Below are 10,849 nucleotides of genomic sequence, written 5' to 3'. Positions count from 1 at the left end.
TCCATGTCCTGGTGGTGATATTGTAGTATTAGATGATGTTACCATTGGGGAAAACATACATGGGGCCTCTCTATATCACTTATTACAACTACCTGTGAATCTACAATTATGCCCATAGAAAAACAGAAAAAAAAAAGCAAAAGCATTGGGAAGCCAGAAAACACTAGGGGGTTGGGACTTTATTTTAAGAGCTGTGAGCAACTATTGAGGGATTTTCAGCAGGTGTAACACACGTCTTCGTTTAGCTTCTATTTTTTAATCCAACGCTAAGTTAATATTATCCTGGCCTAACTTACAACTGTGACATTTAAATTTAAAATAAAGTGTAAAAAAGATCTATCCTTTTTTTAGCCTCTCATGATTTTCCAGATTTCCCAGGAAAGCAATTTTAGGCCCAGCATATGCGCTCTGATTCCTCCTGAAGCAGAAAGAATAAGGAAGGATCCTTTATTTTATTTCTTCCACAAATGTAAGCATATGCTATGGGTCAGACTCTGTGCCAGGCACTGTAAATTCAGTGATGAATAAGAGACAGTTTTACCTTTGACAGGCTGCGTTGTTAATCCCTTGGGGGAAAAAATAATGGCTCTAATACAAAAGGGATTTATTTGAGCCTCATATAATCCAGAGTCTAGGGATGAAGGTGTAGAGTTGATACAGTGGCCTCAGATGTTATGAATGTCCCAAGCTCCTGCTATCATTTTGCTCCACCATCTTTAGCACGTCTTCCCCCTCAAGATCATTGTGGGTATCTCAATTCATCATAAGGAGTGTATTAGTCCATTTTCAGTTACTATAATGAAACACCTCAAGGCTGAATACTTTATAAACAAAAGAAGTTTATTTAGCTCATAGTTCTGGAGGTCAAGGGCATATCCTGATAAGGACCTCAGGGCAGATGGTATTTCAATGGTGGGAGCACCACCATTGATTTAGTATATCTGGGATGGGGCTGGAGAATTTGTATTTATGTTTTCAACAAATAACCTGCAGTTCAGGGGAGCTCATTTGAGAATCACAGCTATAAGTAACAGGGGGTGAGCAGAAGAATTCACATAAGGGATTCAAGTTATCAGTTTTTTCGGTGGATCACTCATGGAATTAACCTAAGGATGGAGTTATTTCCTACAGAGGTTAAATCCCTCAGATATAGCAGCTCCCTTTTAGCACAGCCTTACAAGGAAGGCAGCTGCCCTTAAGGCTAAAATTATACTGTTCAGCAATATGGTGTCTTTGTCTGTTTTCTGTTGCTATAACTGAATACCTGAGATTGGGTATCTATAAAGAATAGAGGTTTATGGTTAATAGAGGTTCTGGAGGCTGGAGAGTCCAAGAGGATGGTGCCAGCATCTGCCTAGCATCTGATGTGGTCTTCTTGCTGCATCATAACCTGACCAAAGGCATCACACGGTGAGACAGAAGATGTTCTTTCCTCTTCTTATAAAGCCACTAATACCATCATGGGGGCCCTATCCTCAGGACCTCACCTCCTCCTAAATACCTCCCAAAGCCTCCCTCCAAATACCATTAACATACGATTTTGGAGATTATGTTTTTAGCATACAAACTTTTGGGGCACACATTCAAACCATCACATACGGTGTTCAGAGGGTTCAGAGGACTTGGTCCCTGTTCCATCTCTGTGACCATCTGGCTGTATGGACTTGGAAAGAGGTGTTAAACAATCTGAATGTCAACTAGGACATCAGTAACAATAATTAGTACCAATTATTGAATAATTACATAGATCCTTGTTTAATACAACTTTCCTAAAAGATAAATCCTGTTTTCATTTTACAGGTAAGAAAATGAACTTTCAGAGAGAAAATAACTGGCTCAAGATTGTTAAGACTAGTAAGGGGTAGAGTTGAGATCCCAAACCATGGATTTTTTTTTAAACTCCAAAGCTTATGCACCTAACTACATGATTTCTGAAAGTGGAGCTTACAAATATAGTCATTGGAACTTCTGAGTTGCCTATGAGATCTTTTTTAAACATTTATTTATTTTTTTTAGAAGTAGTTGGACACAATACCTTTATTTTATTTATTTATTTTTATGTGGAGCTGAGGATCAGACCCAGGGCCTTGCACGTGCTAGATGAGTGCTCTACCACTGAGCCACAACCCCAGCCCTGTCTATGAGATTTTTTTTTAATTTAGTATTTTTTCAATATTTATCATTAAAGCATTGATATAAGCAAATATTGGGTCATGTGGACAACTTTTCTAGCTGATTTCAGGCCTGGCATTTACATTGGCCTTGGAATCAAGTAAAACAATTTTAATTGTCCCAACTAAATGACAGAAGAACACGGTAGTCTTCATTTATGAATGATGTACCCAGCAAAGAGCAAATTCCCTGAAGACAAAGTATACACAGGAAGTACATGAACAAAACAGAGAGGAGAGGTGCAGAGCTCAGTTACCAAGTGGCCCAGGGCAATAAAAAAGAAAAAAAAATACAGCCACAGGAGCCCAGGTCAGTGAGTTTCACATCCACATAATGAATAGCTATTTAGTTTCACAGACCAGCATCATCTGTCATATTGAGTTAATGTTCATTTCAACAGTGCAGATTTGGTAGTGTTACTTGTATTTAGCTTGCAAATGTGTTTGTGTTTTATAGTGGCTTAAAGCTGCAAGCCTCTGAAGAGTTTATTGTTGGTTTTATGATGTACATATGTGAACAAAACTAATATAAGTCAACTCTTGGAGTCCAAGGGAAATTTTGTTTTTTAATGGGGGCCTGCAAATTGCTTAAAAATTAAGCCAGGGTTTAGGTTATAGACAACAGAAACTGTATCTGGTTAATATAAGTGGAAATGGAGTTTATTTGGAACTTACTGGGTAGCTGAAGAACAGATGAGAAGACTAGAAAACCAGACTCAGCAAGTGGTTGGGAGGTTAGATAGCGTAGTCTATGCCCAGAGTCCCCTGGTATAGATAAACTCCTGACTCCCAGCGCTGAGTCTCCATCTCTGCCGGTGTGACAATTCTAGGACTCGATGTCATAACCACCAAGCCTTAGGCCATTCCCTCAAGAGTTAAGACCCTGGGCAAGAACACCAGGCTGGCTGAGCCTATCTCTTAGCCCCAGGGTAGGACTTTCTGGCTCCTTTTGGCTTCTGTAGACACAATTCATGGAGAATATCCCCAGCTAGAAAGGGAGGCTAGATACTGGGGAACTAAGACCCAGCCCTGTCCTGTGGACACACCCTTCTATAAACCAGAAAATGGGACCAATTTCAGAAATGTCAGCATTAAAGAAGATAACCTCATGGACAGCAACTATGAAGTCCTGTCCACAGGTTTGCTGGTCACTGGAGCAGCTCCATTGAGGCCCCACTGTGATCAATGAAGGAAAGGCCCAGACCCCACACGGGTGTTTTTGTTTCATGTCCCACAGTACAGTGGGTATATCAGGAGGGAACCACCTTGGCAATTGAACAGGCCTGAGAGACAAGGCACCATTTTGGAAGCAGAGAGAAACCCTCACCTAACACCAGTGTCAGCGCCTTGGTGTTCGGCTTCCCAGCCTCTAGAACTGTAAGAAATACATTTCAGTTCTTTATAAATTACCTAAATATTTTTATATTACCTAAAATATTTTTACCTAAACTATGTCTTCCTTGAAAAAAACCAAATTCTTCTTTCTATTTAAACCCACTTTTTTTCTGTTATTTACAAAAATCAAGCTAATGAAAGGCCTCTGGCTTGGGTTTTGGAGAGGAAATTTGGAAAACAGTGTTTCTCAGAGCAGTGTTTTTGTTGCTATCCTCCTGGGCTAATCGGTTTTGCTTTGAGCATGAGAGATGGGAATCGTTTGTCCAGGTCTTTGATGGCACTTGCTAAAAATGCCATCCTGCGGTGCTCCACATGTGGCTGTAATTAACTGTGTAGAAAACCTGCTGCACCAGGAGAGAACCCTGTATTCTGTGCTCCGCATTACAAAACGGTTCCCCTTTCTTATGTTGGTCGCAAATCCTCCACTTTGAAGGTGTTTCATTTTGGGAACTGCACAGGAAGTTCCTGATGGAGCATTGCTTTCTTTGCAATAATTTCTGCACCGAGAAATAGGTTTGTTTTTCTCCCTCCTTCTCGAGTTACACAAAGATGTTGGTGGAAAAACCACTCTGCTGTGTGACCTGCCCTTCCCCCCACCTCTCTGACCTCATCTCTACCATTCTTCCCCCACTCCCATCTTAGTCCAGCAGCTCCAGCCTGCTGATTGGTTTTGGGTCATGCCTCTGGGCCTTTGCACTCGCTCTGCCATCACCTGCCACAGCACAGTCTTCCCCCCATGGTACATATGTGATTTGCTCCCTCAATTTCATTAAGGTTTCTGCTCAAATGTTGCCTTGCTATAAAAGTCTCCTTACTTCTAGTAATTCCATCCTCCACCACACTGGTACTTAACTCATTCATCTTGTGCTCCTGTTTTCCAGGGCACTTGAAACACTATCTAACCGTTTGTTTATTATCAGGCTTCTACGAGAATGCGATACGCAGGAGGCACAGACTGGTTATTTCTCTGCTCATCATCACTACCCAGCACATAGTAGGCATTCAGTGAACTGTGTGTTGAGGATGGGGTTGTAGTTCAGAAGTGGAGCGCTTGTCCAGCCTGCACAAGGCCCCGGATTCAGTCCCCAGTGGTGCAGAAGAAAAAAAAAAAAAAGTCCGAAAACTCAAAAACACTGTGTTAATGAGAGAATTCATATGATAGTAAGAACTATCATTTAATAAATGACAAATGTTATCCATAATAGGAGAGTGAAGTTATACTGATGTAGTAAAGTCACAGAGGTCTGGTGGCAATGAGGAGGCCACTGTAGGAGGAAGTGTCAGGTTCGGAAACCACTGGGCCGAGGAGAAAATGGAATTTATTTATTTATTTTCAGATTACTGAAGTGTTTATTGTTCTTTAAAAAGAAGCCTTCATTACACTGATACTCATTTTCAATTTGTGGTCATTCTGCCCTCTTTCAAGACCTTTATATGCCAAACTTTGGCTCATTATAGTTATTATTAATTTTCTCAGTTTAGTTAATTAAAAGGTAACATGTTTATTGTAGAAAATAAACAATAATATATTTTAATGTTAAACTGTTTTAAGATTAGTTTTTAAGTAATTAGCAGTATGTCATTCCATAAGTTTGGACATTTTAAATACATTTATGTTTAATTTAAAATTATTATGATCATCCAGGTGAGCAGGGCACACCTATGATCCCAGCTACTCCGAAGTCTGAGGCAAGACAATTGCAAGTTTGAGGCCAGCCTGTTGGTGAGTCTCTGTCTCAAAATGAAAAATGTAAAAAGAGTTAGGAATGAAGCTCAGTGGATTCTATTCCCAGTACTAAAAAAGAGTTTTTGTTATGATCATCTTTAGAAAACAAAATATGTTGAAATAATCATGTCACAAGCATTGATATCAGATAAAAGAATTACAAAATAAAATGCAAAATTAACAAGGACAAGCCATTTTCAAACTATCTTTTCAATTAGAAATTAAGGGTTTAAAACATTTAATTTTCATCTGTCACCATCATTGTTATATACTCCTTGTAATTAATTGAATTTGAATCTGGATCGATTGCAGCAGACAACATTTCTTCCATTTCTTCTTGGGAGAAAGGCTCACCTTCTTCAGTCATATATTTGATGAGTTCTTCCTTAGTAAGAAACCCACATTTAGCAGAATCTAAAACCTCAAAAGCTCGAAGAAGGACATCTTCTGGAATTGGTCTATACCTTCTTTCCAGAAGTACTTTGGTCATCACTGGAAGAAATTTTTCATATCGAATATATCCAGTGGGTTCTTCTTCTTCTACCTCTGCAAGCAGATCATGTAGCTCTCCTTCACTAGGGCAGCATCCTAATGACCTGATAATTGTCCCAATTTCTCTCACATCCACTGTATTATTCGACTCATTGTCAAACACTTCAAATGCTTCTTTGATTTTTTTGTGAAATTCTGCTAGTGCTAACTCTTCCTTGTCTTTATCTTCCGCCATCTTGATGCGGAGCCAGTTGCCTGGGAGATGCCAGTCGTTAGCCTGGGTCGCCCCCCTTGGGCCCCCGCGACGCCGGGAGCCTGGGATGGGGGAGGGGAGAAAATGGAGTATTTAAATCTTCAGTCTTGACTCCTCTGGATCCCTGGCTCATGTCTCCAACTGCCTTTCCCACATCTGCTTTTGGATGTGTCATGAGCAGCTCACACAATGTGTATGCAAAGTGGAACTCTTAGTTTTCCCCTACCTGCAGTAAAAAATCTGCTTCTTTCTCAACTTTCCATTTTGGTTAATGACTACTTTCCACCTTTGCTCAAGCCAAAAGCCAAATGATCATCATAGGAGCCTCACCTCACGTTCCTTCAATCATAATATGCAACCGACCAGAGAGCTTGATGATGCTCCCTGACCCAGCTGACCAGCTGACCATCAATGATCTGTGTTCTATTTCCATAGCACAGAGCTGTTGACAGGCAGTAGCTGCCCACAAAGAAACCACATCTCCTAGTCCCCCTTTATTCATGTGAGGCCACTGGACCAGTTCTCACTCATGGAACAGAAATAGCATGTGTGCAACAACCTGGCCCATGTGGTTAAGAAGCACGTATGTCTTCTTCACACTCTTTCTCTGGCTGGATAAAGAAGACTCTGGGGCCCCAGAAGCTGGAAGAGTCCCAAGATGCAGAATCCCTGAATCCCTGAGTTACTGCTTGGAGGAGAGCCACTGTCTCCCCAGAGTCACCTGATTAGGCTTGATGTAAAAACTCATCAAGATTTTAGAATTCATTTGCTGTGGATGCTGGCAATACCTTACTAGATCATCTACCTCCAAAATAACTCTCTAATCTGTCCACTTCACTTTAGTGATCTTCCTCTCATTTTGAACCACTGTCCTCTCTCTCCTGAAAGATTGTAGAAGTGCAACATCTCCCTGCTTTTACCGGCCATCAGAGATATATTTTTTCCTTTCTTTCCTTTTTGTAGTACTAAGAATTAAACCCATGAGTACTCTACCACTGAGTCACCTCCACCCCAGCCCTTTTTAGTTTTTGGGATAGGGTCTCGCTAAGTTGCTGAGGCTGGCCTTGAATTTGTGATTTTCCTGCTTCAGAGAGGGGTTTTTTTTTTGTGTGTGTGTGTGTGTGTGTTTGTGTGGTATCAGGGAATGAACCCAAGGGCATTAAAACATTGAGCCACATCCCCAGCCCTTTTTATATTCTGTTTTGAGACAGGATCTCAACAAGTTGGTTAGGGTCTTGCTAAATTCCTGGGGCTGGTTTTTTAAAAATATTTATTTCTTTGGTTTTTAGGTAGACCCAGTATCTTTATTTTTTTTTTATTTTTAAATTTTTTTAAACTTTTTTTTATTGGTTGTTCACAACATTACAAAGCTCTTGACATATCATATTTCATACATTAGATTGAAGTGGGTTATGAACTCCAAATTTTACCTCAAATGCAGATTGCAGAATCACGTCGGTTACACATCCACAATTTTACATAATGTCCTATTAGTAATTGTTGTATTCTGCTACCTTTCCTATCCCCTACTATAACCCACTATCTTTATTTCACATTTATGTGGTTCTGAGAACCGAACCCAATGCCTCATCACGCTAGGTGAGCATGCTACCAATTGAGCCACATCCCAGCCCCCTGGGGCTGGTTTTGAACTCGAGGTTCTCCTGCCTCAGCCTCCCGAGCTGCTGGGATTATAGTAGTGCGCCAATTCACCAGGATCTTACCACTATTTTAAATGAGGTGTTTTTTTTTTTTCAGTGCTGGGAGTCAAACCCCGAACCTTGTGCACACTAGGAAAGCATTCTCACCACTGAGTGACAATCTTATCCTCTTAAAGGTTATTATTAACTAGGCATGGTGATGCATGCCTATAGTTTCAGCTACTGAGGCAGGAAAATCCTTTGAGCCTAGGAATTTGAGACCAGTCTGGGAAAAATCGGGGGGCACTGGGTTCGATCCTTAGCACCACATATAGATAGATAAATAAAATGGAGGTATTGTGTTCAACTACAACAACAACAAAAAAAATTTTTTAAAAGATTATTATTATTGTTGTTGCTCTTTTGCAGTGCTGGGGGTGAAACCCAGGACCTCACACATACTAGACTAGTGCTCTCCCCTGAAGTTAACCCATTTAACTTATGTTTCCCAGATAATGATCTCTCTCCCTACCTTCTCCCCTACATCTCCCATTAGGCTATGAACTGTGATTGTAGGAATTTGTCCTTCCCCTCTTTCTTCCTCTCTCTTCCTTTCTCCTTCCCTCTCTTCCTTCCTTGATTCTCATAGCCTGTAAGTAGCACTGTGCTTATTATAAGAACAGAATGTAAAAGAGAAAATTGAAACTCAGAGAGACCTGGCAATTCTAGTTTGAAGTGTTTCTCTCTGTGGTAGTGTTGTACTTTTCATACTCAGGAAAACAAACCAAACATGCTCATTTTGGGTAAGTTCCCCAATAGAAACCATTCTGTCTGAGAAGCAGCTAGCTAACAACAGTGGTCAAACTTGAACTGGCCTTGAATCCAGTATCTGCAACATTCTTTTCTGGAGAAAATGGCTCTTGTTATCTCTTGCGGCGGCCCAGTGAAGTTTCTCTCTAGCAAAGACAGCAAGAATATATTGCCAAACCAAATTGTTCTTTTAGTTTCTGAAGGAAAGTCTCTCATGTGAGGACAAATCCAATCTCTGGATCAGTGTTAGATACCCATCAGAAGTCTCAGGTCTGAGCAGTCATCTGGCCATAAATCTGGTTCTGATAAGGGGGCTCATTCAGAACTATGCTGTGCCAAGAGCTGTCCCAGACAGGTCTCAAAATGGTATGTCTCCAAACCTGGGAACAGTGTCCTCAGGCATAGCTCTTCAGCTAAATCTGAAAGGAGCTCTGGGCTCAGGTTACCACCACTCAATATGGCCCCATCCCTGGACTCCATCCAGTTGAGTAAAGGATAAAATCAGAATTGGGTCATGGTGCAGGTGAGGTTCTTTCTAGACTGGAGGAAAGGCATTCGTTTTTACTGAGTGCTTACTGTGTGCCTGGCACTGGTAGAGGCTTTTATAAACATCTGTCTAGAAATTCTGCAAATGTTTAACCTTGGGTAGTTCTGTTATATACCCCTTTCCAATCCTCTGACTGTATCCATGAAATCTGAGCAGGAGAGGATGTAGCAGCAGTCAGACCTTGGGGATGAATTCTGACCACTCAGACTAGAAATATAGCTTAGCAACAGCAATGTTTGCTCTCAGCCATATGCCCAGCGCTAAAACAGCACCTTGCACATAGAAGAACCTCAATACCTTATTGTGTTGGGCTGCTTAACTTAGAGCCTTAAAATTCTGTCTTCCTACAACAAAAGAAGGAATAATATAACCTAAATCATAAGATTCTTTAAAATTATTTTTTAATTTTTTGGATAATTGTAGATTCACACACAATCCTAAGAAGTAATACAGACAGATCCTGTTTCCTTTTTCTCCTGTGGTAACATCTTGAAAAACTATAGGACATGGATCAGTCCATTGGTCTTGTAGAATTTTTTTTGCTGTTGTTTAAGATGGGTTCTTACCATGTTTCCCGGACCGGCCTTGAGCTTCTAGATTCAAGGGATTCTCTTGCCTCCGTCTCCTAAATAGCATGACAGGTATGTGCCACCATGTGTGGTTCCTCATAGGGTTTTTAAAATCAAATGCAATTATAAAGGTGTAATGTTTAGCACAGTGCACGCATATGAGAACCATTCAAAAATTGTAGAGGATATCCTGATAGGAGGCTATCTGGTGTAGCTCAGTGCTTCGCAAAGTTTAGTGTGAATATGAGTCAGGAAGCTTATCAAAATGCAGATTCTAAGTCAGTAGGTATTGTAGGAACCTGAGAGTCAGCATTTATGCTAGGAAGTGCCTGTTGCAGTTTGTAGACACTGCTGAGGAGCAAGAATAAGAATGTGGACTCCAGAATCAGATGGCCAAGTTGAACTCTAGTTCAGTGCTTATTATCTTTAAGATCTTGGACAAGTTATTTAATGTCTCCATGTTTCAGTTTCTCCATTTGTATAATGGGGATATAGACAACCTCTAGTTTGTAGGCTGTCATGAGGCTTTATTGTCATTCAGCTCTTAGAGTGGTACCTGGAACATAGTTAAGTGCTAATTAAATATTATTATAATTTTAGACCTTTTTATTAATTGCTCTTTCATTGATATAAGGTAATTTTGAGTTTTTCCATTGGTTACTTCAGTCCCTTGAAAAAGAGAAATAATGGTTAATATATTCACATATTTCAAAATTGCTAAAAGCATTGTTTTTTTTTCTTGTTCATTGTTCCCTAAACAATATAGTACGACAACTCTTTTTTATGTATTTTTTAATTTATGTATGACAGCAGAATGCATTACAATTTTTATTACATTTATAGAGCACAATTTTTCATATCTCTGGTTGTATATATAGTATATTCACACCAATATGTGTCTTCATAAGTATGACAACTCTGCATAGCATTTATATTGCTTTATGCATTGTAAGTAACCTAGAGGTGATTTAAAGTAGATGGGAGGATGTGCATGGGTTATATGAAGATTTGACATCATCTTACACGAGAGACTTAAGCATCTGAGGATTTGAGTATCCTGGGGTGGGGTGGGGAGATCCTGGGAACAATGGAAGGGTGACTGTATCTGATAACAGACTTGTGTCCAGAATATATAAAGAGTTCTTACCATTCAATAATAAAAAGTTCAATTTAAAAATGGAGAGAGAGAAAAAGAGAGAGGAAGGAAGAGAGATTATTGTTAGAATGGACTTTTAAAGTGCTTCTA

At 40.0% G+C, this 10,849-nt stretch overlaps 1 pseudogene; it reads right to left on the bottom strand.

Moving 5' to 3' along the window:
- Positions 1–5,053: 5,053 nt before the first annotated feature.
- LOC144373235 (dynein regulatory complex protein 8 pseudogene) lies at positions 5,054–6,064 on the bottom strand (annotated as a pseudogene).
- Between the last annotated feature and the right edge of the window lie 4,785 nt (positions 6,065–10,849).

This window comes from Ictidomys tridecemlineatus, unplaced genomic scaffold, assembly GCF_052094955.1.
Source record: "Ictidomys tridecemlineatus isolate mIctTri1 unplaced genomic scaffold, mIctTri1.hap1 Scaffold_323, whole genome shotgun sequence".
Lineage (NCBI taxonomy): Eukaryota > Metazoa > Chordata > Mammalia > Rodentia > Sciuridae > Ictidomys > Ictidomys tridecemlineatus.
This window is presented reverse-complemented; position numbering and strand designations above follow the sequence as displayed.